This window comes from Zalophus californianus, chromosome 5, assembly GCF_009762305.2.
Source record: "Zalophus californianus isolate mZalCal1 chromosome 5, mZalCal1.pri.v2, whole genome shotgun sequence".
Taxonomy (NCBI): Eukaryota; Metazoa; Chordata; class Mammalia; order Carnivora; family Otariidae; genus Zalophus; species Zalophus californianus.
In genome coordinates, this window is record NC_045599.1 from 136370090 (window position 1) to 136388023 (window position 17934).

Here is a 17934-nt window from a genome sequence, read left to right on the forward strand (position 1 = left end):
GGTTTCACTGACTTTCATTTATTTCATTATTTAAATTATGGCGATTAGTGAATTTAAATAGGATGAAAGCAATAACCAAATATAAGCATAGGAGACACTAGGTGATGTTACCTACAAAGTTATTATAAAACAGCTTTAATTTTTATAGTAATTAATAACCAACAAGGATGAAATGAAATATTCTGTCTTGGTTGGTTAAAAATAAATCTGAAGGAAATATGCTATATATTAACTCTTGCTGGAAAAAGATTTGTGTTTCTCCTTTTGTTTGTTTTGGTGACATTGCACCCAAATTTGCAAATACTAGTAATCTATTTTGGAGTTAGAAGAAATAAAATGAACCTTGGCTGTTTTCCATTACTCTTGGGACTTATCTCTGACAACCTAGTCTCGCACATGGGTATTCATGATGGAAAATTCTAGAGGAGACTTAGTGATCAGAGGCACCTTCAGAAACTATTATTTCAGGAAAAGCTAGTATGTTTTTGTGAGGTTTAAGCTTGTGCACATTGGGCAAAACTCACAAAACTCACTGAATCCCAAAGTGTATTTTAAATGTACTTTGTGAATATACTTAGTGAATTTAAAGGTACTTAATGAAAGTGTCTAGTGAAAAAGAACAACCTTTTCTTCAAAAGATAATCTGGTATAACAGAACAGCAGGAAGGCCATTTTGGAGTATACATTTTTGCTTAGATCTAATTTGTACACAGGATCTGCCTGTGTGAACCAAAATATCAGAAAACTATAGTTGGTGAAAAATTTGCCCTAGATTCAAAGTTCTGACATTTTAAAAATCCTGCCTAAATTTATTAAATCTAGTTACCTTATTTTTCAAAGGAAGGCTAAGATTTTTATTTTGAACTATTTGAAAATAAAGTCATAGTAGACAGTAATTTTTCTGAGGATATTCAAGGAAAGTCATGGCAGACTGAGTTTAATGTGTTTGTTTGTCTTTGGTTTTGTTTTGCTTTTGCATAATGAACACATTTTGTTCTCTTTTAAGTACCTGGATGCCAGTAATTGCATATCATAAATGACAAAACTTAAATATTAAAAAAATAAGTGTGGGGTGCCTGGGTGGCTCAGTTGGTTAAGCGACTGCCTTCGGCTCAGGTCATGATCCTGGAGTCCCGGGATCGAGTCCCACATCGGGCTTCCTGCTCAGCAGGGAGTCTGCTTCTCCCTCTGACCCTCTTCCCTCTCGTGCTTTCTGTCTTTCTCTAAGAAATAAATAAAATCTTTAAAAAAAAAAAATAAGTGTGCACTCCCTTCTAAATATCAATCTTTGATATATTTTAATGAATTATAATTTTTATTGAAATGTGACTTTCAGTTTCTTACCTTAAGACTTATATCAATATCCATTTTCTAACAAATAGATACCTACTTACATGCTGTTTTAAATGTTTGCAATTAGCCCACTAAATTTTTAGGTGAAACCAGGAAATTTCTACTCAGGGTATCAGTTGAAGTCAACAAATTGGTGGGCTTTCTCTCACCCAGCACATTTTGTGAAAAGCATCTTTTCTTCCGAGAGGCCATCTCTGCCACAACTTCACTGTGGTATTCTTTTTTTTTTTTTAAAGGGAAGTTCTTTTTCTTTTTTTTAAAGATTTTATTTATTTGAGAGAGAGAGTGAGAGAGAGAGAGCACACGAGAGGGTGGAGGGTCAGAGAGAAAAGCAGACTCCCCGCTGAGCAGGGAGCCCGACGCGGGACTCGATCCAGGGACTCCAGGATCATGACCTGAGCCCAAAGCAGTAGCTCAACCAACTGAGCCACCGAGGTACACTTCACTGTGGTGTTCTTTCTCTGTACCTTGGGTCTCCATCACTGGCTACTTTGTATTATTTGTGTCTTCTTTTCTATAGGCTCTCCCTTTTCCACTGAACTATGAGTTTGATTAGATCAGAGACAGTATGTCTCTATTTACTATTTTATGTGAAGTAATTAGCATTGTACTGGGCACTTAGTAGCAGGTTAGTAAATGCCATTTTGTGTTTATCTGTTTGTTTTGAATAAAAACATGTTGAACAAACATTTGCTATAGTCTATCAGGGATTGTTCCAGAAATTGAGAATATAAAGACTAGAGGAACCACATTTCTTTTTATTGTATAATGGGAGAGAGAATATATTAAGTATATAAATAAAGAAACAGAGACAAAGAAAGCTTCCATTTTGAAGGATTTTAAATAAAGCTGTTTCTCTACTAAAATTTGGTGGAGGTGGTGGATTAGTCATTAAAATAATAGAGTGAAGGTAAATCATAAGGCAGATTGTGAAAAGTCTGTTTAAAACAACTTATATTATCTTCAGAAGTTGTATCTGAAACAAGGAAATGTTCACTATAAACACTCTCCTCAGGAATACCAGGGCACCATGTTTCTGCAGGCTCTGGTTTTAAAATATGAACCTGTTGCGTATGATTGTATTTCTTTTTCATTTATATAGTTAATGGCCTCTAAATCACTCAATGGGTAATAAGAACCTAAAACATAAACTTGCGAGAACGCTTTGAAATATTAACATAGTTAATTGGATTTATAGTATCATTTTCTATGATAAAGAGCAAACAGAAAGGCTTTTCCTCCTTTTTCATTCCTCAATTACATTAGAAAAGACCTTTCAAAATTATCTAAATGATAGAGTCTGTCTATTAGCATTTTTAGGAAAAGGAAAAGTAAAATAACACTCAGATAATGATTTATGATATATAGGATTTAATTATATTAGTAAATGGATGTGCTATGTGATTTTAAATCCATAATTAACAACAAATGGGGCTTTCTTTTCTCCACCAATTCAGTCCTTCTAGTAACTAGATTTTTAAGGCAGACCAAGTCTTTTATGCTTAGAGAATAGAAGTCAAAGCCCCACCATAATACATTCGCTTTTGATATTATTTATTTAAGTACTCTGACAGGTGGCTAAACTTGCACTTCACTATTTGAGCGTGCACTTCTCTTTCATATATTATTAATATATTTATCTGCAAATGATTGTTTCCTATATTGGTTTAGACTGTTTGCTAAACAAAATTGAATGAAAATTATTTCTCAACTTGAATATTTAAAGTCCAATACCAATGGAAATTTCATTTTTTCTTGGCAATTTTCTTTCTTTTTTTAAAAAAAAATATTTTATTTATTTATTTGGGAGAGAGAGAGAGAACATGAGAAGGGGGAGGGGCAGAGGCAGAAGCAGGCTCCCCACTGAACAGGGAATCCGACATGGGGATCATGACCTGAGCTGAAGGCAGATGCTTAACCGAGCTTAACTGAGCCACCCAGGTGCCCCTTCTTGGCAGTGTTCAAATAAATTTTGACTTTAAACTGGATTCTTCCCTATCAGGAACATATTACAAAAAATAGTGACTCTCTCATGGTGCAAAACATGAGTCAAATCCATGACGTGGATTAAACATGTCTTATCATGTTTACAGTGATGTGAACTTATTTAGAAAATGCCAGAAGATACAACTGATAATGCAAAGGTTAACCCACTTTTACCATTCTCAGAGAGCTAAGTTTTCTAACCAGAGTGGGTTTGTGGATATGATTCAAGATGTGAAACTTTTACATTATCTTTGCAGCACTATTAATTGCAACCAGTACAGTTGAAAGAGTCGAAGCCCTAAGAGTTCTTGTTGAATGTGAGGTTTTTGTTGGCTGTCGTTTTGTTGTTGTTCTGCATTTTAGCCCTGAGGATGGCCCAGTAGGCTCATTAGTGTGTGTGTGTGTGTGTGTGTGTAAAAGAGTTGAAATAGGCGGATAAAGCCTACTCGGTAGGAAGAAGACCTGCTGGGCCTTGGGATAGATTTTTGAACAACCACTCAATCCACCTCAATATATTTCTATACTATGTGTGTACCATCTTCTCCAATTATAAAAATAGGTAAATAAATGGTTGATTAGGACTCTAGTCTGGAAAATATTTGAAGTCAGAGATTAAATCATCTATAATACACTATAAAATTCTAAATAACTAGTACGGGGTACCATGTATAGTGAGTGTTAGGTAATTACTGTATACAGTTTTAATACATAAATTTGAAGATACATGGAAAATCACACTTTAAAAATACCTCAATATGTTAAGTATATTCTTTTGTGTGGTATCATATACAGTTAAATATATTGATTACATATAAGAAAACAGAATATAGTTTATGGTCGATTTAATCTCATTTTCAATGATACTAAGTGTAGGTGGGAAGTGGGAAAAGCAATGTAAGAGGTGGAGAAGGGAAATGGGACCAAATAGCATTTCACAGGTACCATTGTCAGTATTACTGACTAAATAATTAGGGAGGGAGAAGAAAAGAGACCTGACTGTTTACTTTATAAAATGTGTGACACCCCTGTTTCTTAAGGCATGAATTTCATATTCAATTTAGATTAATCATTTCTTAAAATCAATTTAATTACAGTATGCAAGGCACTATTTAATAAATAGAAACAATCTTACTTGATTTTATTCTTAAACTCAAACTGTCCTAAGGACAATAAGCTCAAATAATTTATTTAAATTATAAGATTCTGAAACACATATACTATCAATCCATTTATGTAAGTATAGACTTATGTGGAAATTAATATTACAGTTAATGAAAAATAAGCAGGATTTCTGAACATGGTAAGTAGATAGCTGATAGACTACTAAATGCATAATAAGTCAACCTCATTTTACCTCAAATAAAGATAGATAAGTAGAACAGTTATATGAAGAGAGGCATAATTTGAAAAGCAATTATACAGGTGAATGCTTATTTTTTTTTCCATAAAATATATAGCTAAGGATTTAACATTTAGATGGAAGGAAGTTTTTCATTACTATTTTTATTAGTATATTGATGGCTCAGAGGAAAAATAATCTCTAGGAAATTCTGTGAGTAATATATGAAATGTTATTTTTGCAAGATCAAAAAAATTACAGTGAATAAATTTTTCTAGTATTTAAAAGTGATCTGAGCTCAGGCAATCCAAAATAGCAGTATAAGAAGGTCCTGATCTCACCTCCTCGTATGGACACACCAAATCTCACCTCCTCCCATGAACACACCAAACCTACAGCCACATATGGAACAGTTCTCCTAGAAAAAGAACTGAAAACTAGCTCAAGAGTTTTTTCACAATAAATGATAAATAGCCACATCAAGATGACTAGGAAAGGAAGAATCGTGGTCTTGTTAAAAGCCCCACCCCCACACAGTGATAGGGAAGGATCTCACAAGTTTGGAACTTTTCCATGAAGAGCAGGGGGTTGGTACCTCCCATCAGGCACCCAAACCTTGGACTTGCACCAGAGACTGGCTCTGAGAACCAATGGTGTTTATGTCCAGGAGACCCAAAGGACTGTAGGGACTTGAGATGCTCCTTTTATAGGGCTTGCATACAGACTTCCTTGTTCCAGGACCTAACACAAAAACAGGTCTTTGAAAAATACCTAGGGGCGCCTGGGTGGCTCAGTTGGTAAGCATCTGCCTTCGGCTCAGGTCATGATCCCAGGGTCCTGGGATCAAGCCCCGCATCGGGCTCCCTGCTCAGCAGGGGGCCTGCTTCTCCCCCTCCCACTCCCTCTGCTTGTGTTCCCTGGTTCACTGAGTCTCTCTCTGTCAAATAAATAAAAAAAAAATCTTAAAACAAAAAGAAAAATATCTAGGCGATATGTGAAGAAGATTCATTTTATAATCATAAAGCATCTGCTGGAGGGACAGGCGCCAGTCAGGATTTTCTCCAAGGATAGAGGTACTCAGTGGATGCCATTTTGCACTCCCCTTCTGTCTTGTTAGCACTGGGGGACCTGCACAGACACAGTAATCTCCTGCTGCCTCACTAAGCCAGCAAACAAGGGCAGTCCACACAGAGGACATCCCTCGATCACCTGGCCCTGGTGGCCAAGGGATCTTGTGTTCTGTGCCCCTCAGGTCTGTGATAATTGGAAAACAAAACAAATCAAAACAAAAAACTGTTCTTATCAGGCTACCATACTCAGGTCTTTGCACAGACAGCAGGCTAAAACACCTCCCACCCCCAGTCTACCAGTGAAAAGTCCTGTTTATTTGTCCTGGAACTTCATCCTACGGGACAGGCTTCAGGTTTGCCATGCATCTTGAGACTATGAATGTGCTCTCAGGGAAAGTTGACAGGGAGATGCCATCTTTGCACCCTTCTATGACCTCACTAGAGCTTGTTGGTACCTCCAAAAAAGAGCTTATATATTCTCCTAAAGCCTGATTTCTGTAACTCTCTCCCAGGAATCTCTCCCAGATCTCCAGATTTGGAGGCTAGCAGGGTTTATGATTGTGATCCTACAAGACTGTATATATTTGCATACTTTAGAAGTTGCAGTCTGAGGAGTTGGCTTCCAATCAGCCTGAAACTATGTGCTTCCTGAGATCCCTCCCTTTAGAATACTGACAGGTCTTGGCATACTATCAACAACTGGGGCCTATCAAGAATAAATCAAGCTTCTTAAACAATCATAAAATTGAAGATAGCTTTAAGAGACTTAGGGGACAAAAGCAGAATAACATTTGCAGTATAGGAGATGCAGAAGGAGAAAGAGAGAGAGAGAAAGGAAAAGAACCATTATTTGAAGAAAAAGTGGCTGAAAACTTCCCTAATCTGGGGAAGGAAATAGACATTAGGTCCATGAAGCACAGGGAGTTCCAAATAAGATAAACCCAGAGAGATACATACCAAGACACATTAAAGTGTTTTAAAAGTTAAAGATAATCTTAAAAACAGCAAAATAAAGTCAAATTGTTATGAACAAGGGAACTCCTAGAAGAATATCAGCTGATTTTTTTTTTGGCAGAAACTTTGCAGGCCAGAAGGAAGTGGTGTGATGTATTGAAAGTGTTGAAAGGAAAACAAAGCAAAACAAAATCTTCCAATTAAGAATATTCTATCCGGCAAGGATATTATTCAGAATTGATGGAGAAATAGATATTTTTTCCTGACTTGCAAAAGCTAATGGAGTTCCTTACCATTAAATCATCCTTATAAGAAATGTCAAAGGTATTTCTTTAAGCAGAAAAGAAAAGTTAGTAACTAGTAACAAGAAAAAAGATATGAAAGTAAAAACCTCACTTGTAAAAGTTAATGTAGAGTAAGGGTAGTTGATTAATTACTTATAAAGTTAGTATGAAGGTTAAAAGACAAAACTAGTAAAATTTAATTATAACTGTAATAATTTATTAAGGTCTACACAAAATAAAAAGATGTAAAATGTGACATAAAAAACACAAAATGGGGGGGTGTTGAAAATGTAGAGTTTTAAAATGTGTTCAAACTTAAGATGTTAACAGCCTAAAATACTGATGCATTTAGGTTATTACATTTGAATCTCATGATAACCACAAAGCAAAAACCTATAGTGGATACACAAAAGATAATGAGAAAGGAATCTAACCATAACACTAAATAAAGTCATCAAACCGCAAGGGAAGAGAGCAAGAGGAGAAGAAAGGAACAGAGAGAAACTACAAAAACAGTCAGAAAGCAGTTAATAAAATGGCAATAAATACATACATATCAAGAAGTCCTTTAAATGTAAATGAACTAAATTCTACAATCAAATGAGAGTGGTTGAATGGATTTAAAAAAACACAGGACTCATCTATATGCTGCACACAAGAGACTCACTTCAGATATAAGCTCACACATAGAAAGAAAGTGAAGGGATGGTAAAAGATATTACATGAAAATGAAAATGGAAAGAAACCTGGTGTAGATGTGCTTATATCAGACAGACTCTAAAATAAAGACTCTAATAAAAGATAAAGAAGGGCATTATATAATGATAAAAGGGTCAATCCAACAAAAGGATATAACATTAGTAAATATTCATGCACCCAACACAGGAACACCTAAATCTATAAAATAAATATTAATAAACTTTAAGAGAGAAATTGACAGTAATACAATAATAGTAGGAGATTTTAATACTCCACTTACGTCAAGGGACAGATCAGCTAGACAGAAAATTAATAAGGGAAAATAACCTTAAAAGACACATTAGACCAGAGGGACTTATTAGATATTCCATCAAAAAGCAGGAGAATACATATTTTTCTAAAGTGCACATGGAATGTTATCCAGAATATATTACATGTTAGGCCACATAAGTCTCATTAAATTTAAGAAGAATGAAATCATATCAAGAACTTTTTTTTTCTGACCACAATGTTATGAAACTAGAAATCAATTATAAGAAGAAAGCTAGAAAGATAACAAAAAGTGGAGATTAAACATGCTGCTTAAAACCAATGAGTCATTGAAAAAAAATCAAAGAAGAAATTAAGAAAAATACCTTGAGACAAGTGAAAATGGAACTACAACCAAAATCTATGGGATATGAGGTGATTCCCAAGCAGTGTTAAGAAGGAATTTCATCACGATACAGCCCTACATCAAGAAATAAGAAAAATCTCAAGTGAATAATATAACTTTGTACCTAAATAAACTAGAAAAAGAGCAAATAAAGCCCAAATTTGAAGGAAATAATAAAGAGTAGAGGGGAAATAAACTAAGAGCTGGTTCTTTGATAAGATGAACAAAATTTATAAGGCTTTAGCTAGACTCACTGGGCAAAAACAGAGAGGGCTCAAATAAATAAAATCAGAAATGAAAGAGAAGTTACAACTGATGCTACAAAAATAAAAACCATCAGAAGAGACAGCTATGAGCAATTGTATTACAACAAGTTGGACAACCTAGAAGAAAAGGATAAATTTCTAAAAACATATAATATTCCAAGACTGAATCATGAATAAATAGAAAATCTTAATAGAACAGTTACAACTAGTAAGGTCAGATTCAGTAATCAAAAATCTTTCAGCTAGCTTCAGGGGCACACACACAGGAAAATTGCAGGCCAGTGTCCCTGGGGAACATAGATGTAAAAGTCCTCAACAAAATATTAGCAAAATGAATTTTGTAGTACATTAAAAGGAACATTTGGCATAGTCAAGTGGGATTTATTTTAGGAATGCAAGGATGTTTCAACATCCACAAATCAATCACCATGATACACAGCATTAAAAAATAAAGTATAACAATTATATGACCATTTCAATAGATGCAGAAAAACCATTTGACACAATTAGATATTCATTTATGGATAAAAATGCTCAAGAAAGTGGGTATAGGGGAACATACCTCAACATAATAAGAGTCATATATGAAAAGCCCATAGCTAACGTCATATTCAACCTGGAAAATCTGAAAGCATTTTCTCTAAGATCAGGAACAAGACAAGAATGTTCACTCTTGCCACTTTTATTCAACATAATATTAGAATTCCTAGCCAGAACAATTAGGCAAGAAAACAAAATAAAAGTTATCCAAATTAGAAAGAAAGAAAGAAAGAAAGAAAAAGAAAGAAAGAAAGAAAGAAAGAAAGAAAGAAAGAAAGAAAGAAAGAAAGAAAGAGAAAAAGTTGTTACTATTCGTGGGCAATGCAATTTTATATATAGAAGACCCTAAAGACTCCACCAAAAACTGTTAGAACCAATAAACAAATTCAGTAAAGTTGCAGGGTACAAAATCTATATACAAAAATCAATTGTGTATCTATACGCTAACAACAAACTATCAGAAAGAGAAATTAAGAAAATAATCCCATTTCCAACTGCATCAAAATAGATAAAATACCTTGGGATAATTTTAACCCAAGAGATAAAAAACCTTGACACTAAAAACTATAAGCCATGGATAAGATAAACTAAGAAGACACAAATAAATGGAAATATATCCCATGCTCATTGTTTGGAAGAATTAACATTGTTAAAATATCTGTACTACCAGAAGCAACCTACGGATCAGTGCAATCCATATCAAAATTCCAATGGCATTTTTCACCGAAATAGAACAAACAATCCTAAAATTTGTGCAGAACAACAAAAGACCCCATATACTCAAAACAATCTTGAGAAAGAACAAATCTGGAGGCATCACACTCTCTGATTTAAAACTATACTACAAAGCTATAATAATCAAAATAACAGTATGGTAATGACACAGAAACAAACATAGATCAATGGAATGGAATAGAGTGCCTAGAAATAAACCCATGCATATATGGTCAATTAATTTTTGACAGAGGAGGCAATATAAAATGAGGGATGGAATGTCTCTTCGATAAATGGTGTTGGGAAAACTGGGCAGTCACATGCATAAGCAAGAAACGAAATCACTTCTTTATACCAAACACAAAAAATAACTCAAAATGGATTAAAGACTTGAATAAATGCAACACCTGAAACTTAAACTCCTAGGGAAAAAAAGAAAAAAAAAACAGAAAACAAAAAACAAAGGTGATAACTCCTTCACATTGGTCTTGGCATTTAACTATTGGATCTGACTCCAAAAGCAAAGGCAACAAAAGTGAAATTAAACAAATGGGATTACATCAAATTAAATAGCTTGTGCATAACAAACAAAACCATCAACAAAATGAAAAGGCAATCTACTGAATGGGAGAAAATATTTGCACATCATATAATTCATAAGGAGTTAATATTCCAAAATATATAAACTCAAAAAATAAAAATCAATAAAAATAAAACAACAACAACAACAACAAAAGAACTCAAGCAACTCAATAGCAAAAAAACCAAGCAATCATATTAAAATATGGGCACACGGGGCGCCTGGGTGGCTCAGATGGTTAAGCATCTGCCTTCGGCTCAGGTCATGATCCCAGGGTCCTGGGATCGAGTCCCGCATCGGGCTCCCTGCTCCTTGGGAGCCTGCTTCTCCCTCTGCTTCTCTCTCTCTCTCTCTATCCCTCTGTCTCTCATGAATGAATAAATAAAATCTTAAAAAAAAAAAATGGGCACACGATCTAACTAGGCATTTTCCCAAAGAAGACATACAGATGGCCAGCAGTCACATGAAAAGATCACATGACTAATTAACAGGGAAATGCAAATCAAAACCACAAGGAAGTATCATATAACACCTGTTAGAATGGCTATTATCAAAAAGACAAAAAAGAGCAAGTGTTGGAGAGGATATGGAGAAAAGGGAACCCTTGTGTTTTGTTGGTGGATGTAAATTGGTACAGCCACTAGGGAAAATAGTATGGGTGTTCCTCAAAAAACGAAAAATAGAACTACCATATGATCCAGCTATTCCACATCTAGGTATTTATCTGAAGAAAATAAAAACACTACTTAAAATTATATGCACCCATATGTTCCTTGCAGCATTAGTTATAATAGGCAAGATTTGAAAACACCCCTAAGTGTCCATTGATGCATGAATGGATAATGAAGATGTAATATATATATATATAAAATACCCAGCCATAAAGGAAATCTTGCATTTGCAACAAGGGTATTATGCTAAGTGAAATAAGTCAGAGAAAGACAAACGCCATGTTATTTCACTTATATGTGGAATCTGAAAACAAACAAACAAACAAACAAAATAATATGAAACTAAACTCATAGATACAGAAAACAGATTGGTGATTACTAGAGGGGAGGAAAGTCAAAGGGTGGACAAACAGGTGAAGTGGTTCAAGAGGTATGACCTTCCAACTCTAAAATAAGTAAGTCATGGGATTACAATGTACAACATTGTGACTATAGGCAGCAATACTGCACTGCATGTTTAAAAGTGGCTAAGGGAGTAAATCTTAAAAGTTCTCATCACAAGAAAAAAATGTAAGTATATGGTGACAGATGATAACTAGACTTATTGTGGTGATCCTTTTGCAGTATATACAAGTATCGGATTACTATGTTGAATGTCTGAAACTAATATAATGTCATCTGCCAATATTACTTCAAGATGATAGATGATAGAAAGAATCTGGAATTTATATTTAGCATATCTTGTTTCTTGGCTAACATTTCAGTTCCTGGATTTTTTTTCCAAGTACAACATATATCTTTAAAGATTAAAATACAAATTCTTAGTTTTGGAATAAAGAGATTTTGGGAAAGCTGAATGAAAAAGTTTAAGGGAAAGATCTCTGGTGACTTCCCATTTTACAATATTTATGGTTTTCTTTATGTAACAAAATGGACTTAACATCATCTGCATTTTAGTTTGAGTCATAGTAAATCTAATATCAAGTAGAAAATATATTTTTTGTTTAATGCAGTATCTTTATGCATTCCCTCTACTGAAAATATATTTATGTTAACATAGTTTTTAAATTTCTATTCACCTTGTTAAATGCTTTCATACTAGTTTCTTATACTTTTCACCTAAAGATATGTTATAGGTCTGCAAATGTTGTACTAAATAAGGTTCTATTAATGGGTGAGTTATTTTTCCTATATCAGATGGTAAAATTAAAACCTATGCTGTTCCATTTGTATGATAAAACTTAAAACATTTCCCTAAAGAGAATTTAAATAATATAAAATAGCAAAGTATGAAAGTTAAAAGTTATGCTAGATCATATGGCCCAAGTGAACATGCTATGGACATTTCAGGGGCTTTGGACAGTTTGACTTTTAAATTCAGGTAGTAGGGCTTCCTGCTATGTTCAGGATACTCTCCGGCTTCACCCCTCACCAATAGGGGATGAGTCAAACTGTTCAAAATAAAGTGGCTTCTAGATATCTAAACACTCTTTAAACAACCAATCAAAGATTGCTTCTGGGGTCTGCTTGATGGTAGAGATTGGACTCCATCTATCCAACCTGGACTTCCAAGCTATTGTAAAAGTTTATTTGTCAAGATAGGAGAATGGAACATATTAATAATTTATTTGCTTTCACTGTTTGGACATATGCTATGTGACTCTTCATTTGTATTCTTGCCTGAGTCCTGCAGATATCAGAGTTGAGCCTGCTTTGGAGGTATCTTTCTGTGTTAGTAAATACACAAAACATAAAAATTGAAAACAGTTTATCTGTAATGATATATACCTGAATACTGATCTATGCATTATATAAAACCTTTAATGCCCTGATGTTTTACACATCATCTTAAATTTATTATACTATGCAAGTTTTCTGTCAATTCCTGTTTGTGTATCTACTTATTCACATGGCCACAATGGAAGTAATCATTGTTCATCAACATAACCCTACCAAATTAACTCCCTTTCCTATATTATCCTTTACTATCAGTTTGCTATAATGTTTGCAGTCACCTGTGGCATTTCCCATGGTTAGTTTTCTAGCACTACCTATATTTATTTGATCACTCTGTTGTACATCTTCTTCAAAACCTAGTTGAATTTATCTCTTTATCACGCCACCCTGCTGAGAATCATTCACTGCAGTCTAATTTCTGCTGTTTCTTGGTTGATTCTCCTGACATAATCTCCTCTTCCTCCAGCAGTGCATCTGTCCAGGTATCTGCCAAAACTCTTTGAAAATAGAGTTCTCATCTTTTCCTTTGTGGCCTCGCTGTAGTCAGAGTTCTTTCTTTTCTCACCAAACTGCTGCCACTCCATCCTCTGACTAGTAAATCAGTGTTATTACCTCCTTCCTGTTCTTCGGGGAACATCCATGAAAGAAAATAAACAACCCTCTTCAACACCATGCTATACCTTGTGACTTCTTATTATTAAGAAGTCTTCTTTAATTAAACAGCCCAAGCATATTCCAATATTGTGTATTATGTAAGAAGAGGAGCTCTGAATTATAATTCTGTTGCTTCATCGTTTAGTCGCTGGGTCACTTTGAGCCAATTACTCAAATTCACTATGTCTCAAGGCATGATTTTTCTTTTTGTTCAAATCTGTGGGTTTTTATCATTTCTTACATGCCAATCAGTGACTTCTTGAACTAGTGAAATATTATTATTATTATTTTAAAAGATTTTATTTATTTATTTGAGAGAGCGAGAATGAGAGAGAGAGAGAGAGCGCACATGAGCAAGGGGTGGTGCAGAGGAAGAGGGAGAAGCAGGCTCCCTGCTGAGCAGGGAGCCAACCTGGGGCTCATGGGGCCTGATCAGGGACCGTGACCTGAGCCAAAGGCAGATGTTTAACCGACTGAGCCACCCAGGCATCCCAGATAGTCCCATATCATTGAGAAGAATATAGACAGAGACTGATACTGAGAAAAAGAAACCTGAGTTCTAATTTATAATATATTCACACCAACTTACACTATATTAGCCTTAATAAGCATGACCTTAGAAGTTGACAAAGATAAAATCCATGTGTGTATACTAATTTAGGAAGGTCTGTAACATATATAATCGCATTAGTTAGGACATTAATTCCTTTATAAAGTTAAGGACACTTTTTGCACATTCAAATTTTTTCAAAAAAAAAAAATTTTTTTCAAAATTTTTTGCAATTAATATAAGGCAGATCTAGTTTTATTTTTATTTTTTTAAAGATTTTATTTATTTATTTGAGAGAGAGAGAGAATGATAGAAAACATGAGAGGGAAGAGGGTCAGAGGGAGAAGAGACTCCCTGCTGAGCAGGAAGCCCGATGTGGGACTCGATCCTGGGACTCCAGGATCATGACCTGAGCCGAAGGCAGTCGCGTAACCAACTGAGCCACCCAGGCGCCCAAGACAGATCTAGTTTTATATCCTATCTTCTCTCCCCAAATTTAATAACATTACTTCTATATATTCATTCATAAAGGTTTTTGTCCTTGCGCTTTCTATATACTTACCAAAATGAAAAGTATTTAACTTAGATGAGCACATTGTGCACTTTTATCCATTCAATGATATGTGTTAAATACTTACCATGGAAGGTTTAAAGTATTAGGATACAGCAGTGAAAAAAAGTCAAAATGCTTCTTATAATTTAACATATTTTAGTAGGCTGTAGGCAAACAATATGTTAATAGGTGCTAAGTGCTATGAAGAATATAAGCCAGGCTTTATACATAAAAAGTGATGCATCAGGATGTGGATCTATTTATATAGAATCTGGGAAGCCTCCTTGAATAAATTGATATATGAGCAAAGATGTAATTTAAGTGAGGAAATGAGTCATATCCAAAATTAAGGGACAACATTTGGAAGAGGGAATATCTAGTACAAAGGCACAGATGTAGGAATATCTGTGCAGTGTTCAAAACTCATCAGTCATTGTGGCTGGAACACAGTAAGAAAGGCCGGAAAGATTAAAGTTGTTGAGGGTAAAGAATTCCAAGGACAGATTGGGTAAGACCTCAAAGGTCCTGATAATGACCTTGGATTTGGATTACAAAGATCCTCGTAAAATAGAAAGTCATCGGAGGGCACTGAGCAAATATGACTTACATTTGAAAAGTATTGCTCTAGTTTCTGAGTGACGAATACAGTATAAGAAGACAAGTGTGAAAACAAGAATTGGTACGAGGCTAGCATAATAATCCAAAAGAAGTTGAAGGTATTATGTGCCTGGATCATGTTGCTGGATATGGTAAAATTTTGAATCTATTTTGAAGATTAAGCCACAAGGGCATGATAGAATGGATGTAGTAATGCAATAAATACAGTATCAAAGATCACAATTTAATATGATTCCATGATATGGGAAACACTGAGGGCAGAGGTATTGGTCTAGGGGAGGAAATCAAAAATTATATTTGGGAAATGTTGAGATGTCAATGCATACAAGTAATCCAACCAGGCATATCTGGTAGCCAGTTGGATATGCATGTCTGAATTTAGGGAAAATATTCAGGTTAGAAACTAAAAGATGAAAATTGCAAGAATATAGATCATATTGAAGGCCACAGTATAGGATAAAATCTCCTAGGGATAAATATAAAGAAGATAAAGGGCCCAAAGACTAAGTCCTGGGGCATTTTACATTCAGAACTAGTAAAAAGTGAGATTTGAGATTCTGTCCTCCACCAAACTTTTGTCAGTCCCCCACAGAGTCTTTGGTTTTTCCAGCCTAGTCTTGACAAGAATCCTGCCAAGTCAATTTAATGGGAATACTTCCATCTTTGATATCTGATCACCCTTGATATCTGATCAAGGTCTTCGTCCCCCAACTATGATGTATAAGTCCTTGACCTGCCTTCATTTAAGAATTGTGTTAAGTCAGATTTTCAAGAATCTCTCTAACTTGAAGTCTCCTTTTAGTAATTTCTATCCACGGAAACTTGTCATTCTGCCCTTTGTCTACAAATCCCCAGCTGCCTTGGCTGTATTCAGAGTTGAGCATCATCTCCTTCCCATAGTGTATTTACCTCTATTGCAATAGTTGTGAATAAAATCTCCCTTACCATTTTAACAAGTTCAGAATATTTTTTAACAGACCCAGCAAAACAACGTAAAATGAAATAATCTACAAAATTGGACAAAACTCAGAGAGAGTGAGGCTCAGGATAGTGATGTTCTGGAAATTAAATAAAACACTTCAGAAAATAAGGTGTGATTGATTTGTGTTATGTGGTGCTATTAGAATAAGGGAATGACTAAGACCTACTGGGATATGAAGTCATTGGTGACCTTAAACAGACCCTGACCTGAAGGAATGGGGATAAAATATTTGGAATTTGTTCCAGGGAAAATGATAAAAGATGAACTGGAGGCAGAATATAGGAGTTTTATCTAATACTGGAATAGATATAGTCTTGTATGTGGAGTGGTGTTGGATTAAAGAAGTATTGAGCTTGGGGCGCCTGGGTGGCTCAGTCGGTGAAGCATCCAGCTCTTGATTTCAGGCTCTGTACTGGGTGTGGAGTCTGCTTAAGATTCTCTCTCTCCTTCTCCCTCTGCCCTCCCACCACGCCACTTGTGCTCTCTGTCTAAAAATAAAAATAATAATAATAATAATAATAAATAATAGAAAGTTGTTATAAAAAGGAAGTATTTGGCTTGTTTTGAGATAGAACATAGTATTACAGACTACATTCTTACCTCTGGTAGTGATTCTGTAGGAACTAAATAAAATAATGGTGATGGAATTAAGGCAGACTGTTATAAGAGTAGAAAGTTTGAGTAGGAGAGAGGTTATAGGATCCCATGCATAAGGAACAGGTAGGCTTTGGACTTAGAGAAGAACATGACAGTTTCTTCCATTTTGCTAGAAAGCAAGGCAGAGAAATACACACACACACACACACAGATATATATATACACAAGCAGGGAGTGTTAGATGGGTTATTGGGAGAATGTGTAACTTCTTCAAAGTGCTTCCTATCAAGGAAACTGAGGACTCAGAAATACCTTGAATTTAACAGCTGGAATGTAGATATTCTAACTTCATATCTCCCAAATAATCTGAGAACCATTATCCTTCTTAAAAATGGAAAAGAATAGTTCTGTCAATTAATCATAAAATGGAAAAGTGAAAAGTGAAAGAGTAAAAATTTTAAAGTATCATTTATAGAAGTGCAACCAAATTAAGAAACCAGTAGTCTCCTATGACCTTCATAGTTCATGATTCTTTTAAGCCAATTACATAAGATAAAAACTTCAGAATCTAATACCCAGATCTTTAAGGTGTTTGCTTATAAAATAAGGATCCTTTTACAACTTGAGATTCATATGCCATACTATGTCAGGGCTAATGCTTAGAAGCAGCAGACTGTGCTCTCTGGGGCTCATTAATTTTTCATCACAACAAAAGCTCCTATGCCTGAAGGCTCTACCTTGTCTTTGATCTTTTCACCTCTGCCAAGGCTAACCCAACAGTTTTCATTCTCTTGTGTTAAGGGTTCCTGTGTCTTCCAATAAGTAAATACATACATCTATACATACATACATACATACATACATACATACAAGAGACATGTGATCTCACTTGTTTATGCCAAGTGGGAAAGAATTGCCACACAGCTTTGAGGAGTTACCCCAACTCTAAAGTTTTGGCAGAAACAAATTAGAAATTTCTCTGAGATTATGAGAACTTTTTGTACTTCCTATCCACAAAAGTGTCTAGACATGTTCACCTTGATCACAAAGTCAGCATCTCCACAGATGTGACTTTCTCATAATGGTAGAGGGAGGAAAGTTTAGAAATAAATGAGTGGTGAATATATATCAA

General features: G+C 34.9%; 1 protein-coding gene across 2 annotated transcripts in view; it reads left to right on the forward strand.

Annotated features, from left to right (window-relative positions):
- The window catches only part of CDH12 (cadherin 12), a 1005284-nt gene that overhangs the window by 375974 nt on the left and 611376 nt on the right, over positions 1–17934 (forward strand). The window lies entirely within an intron of this gene.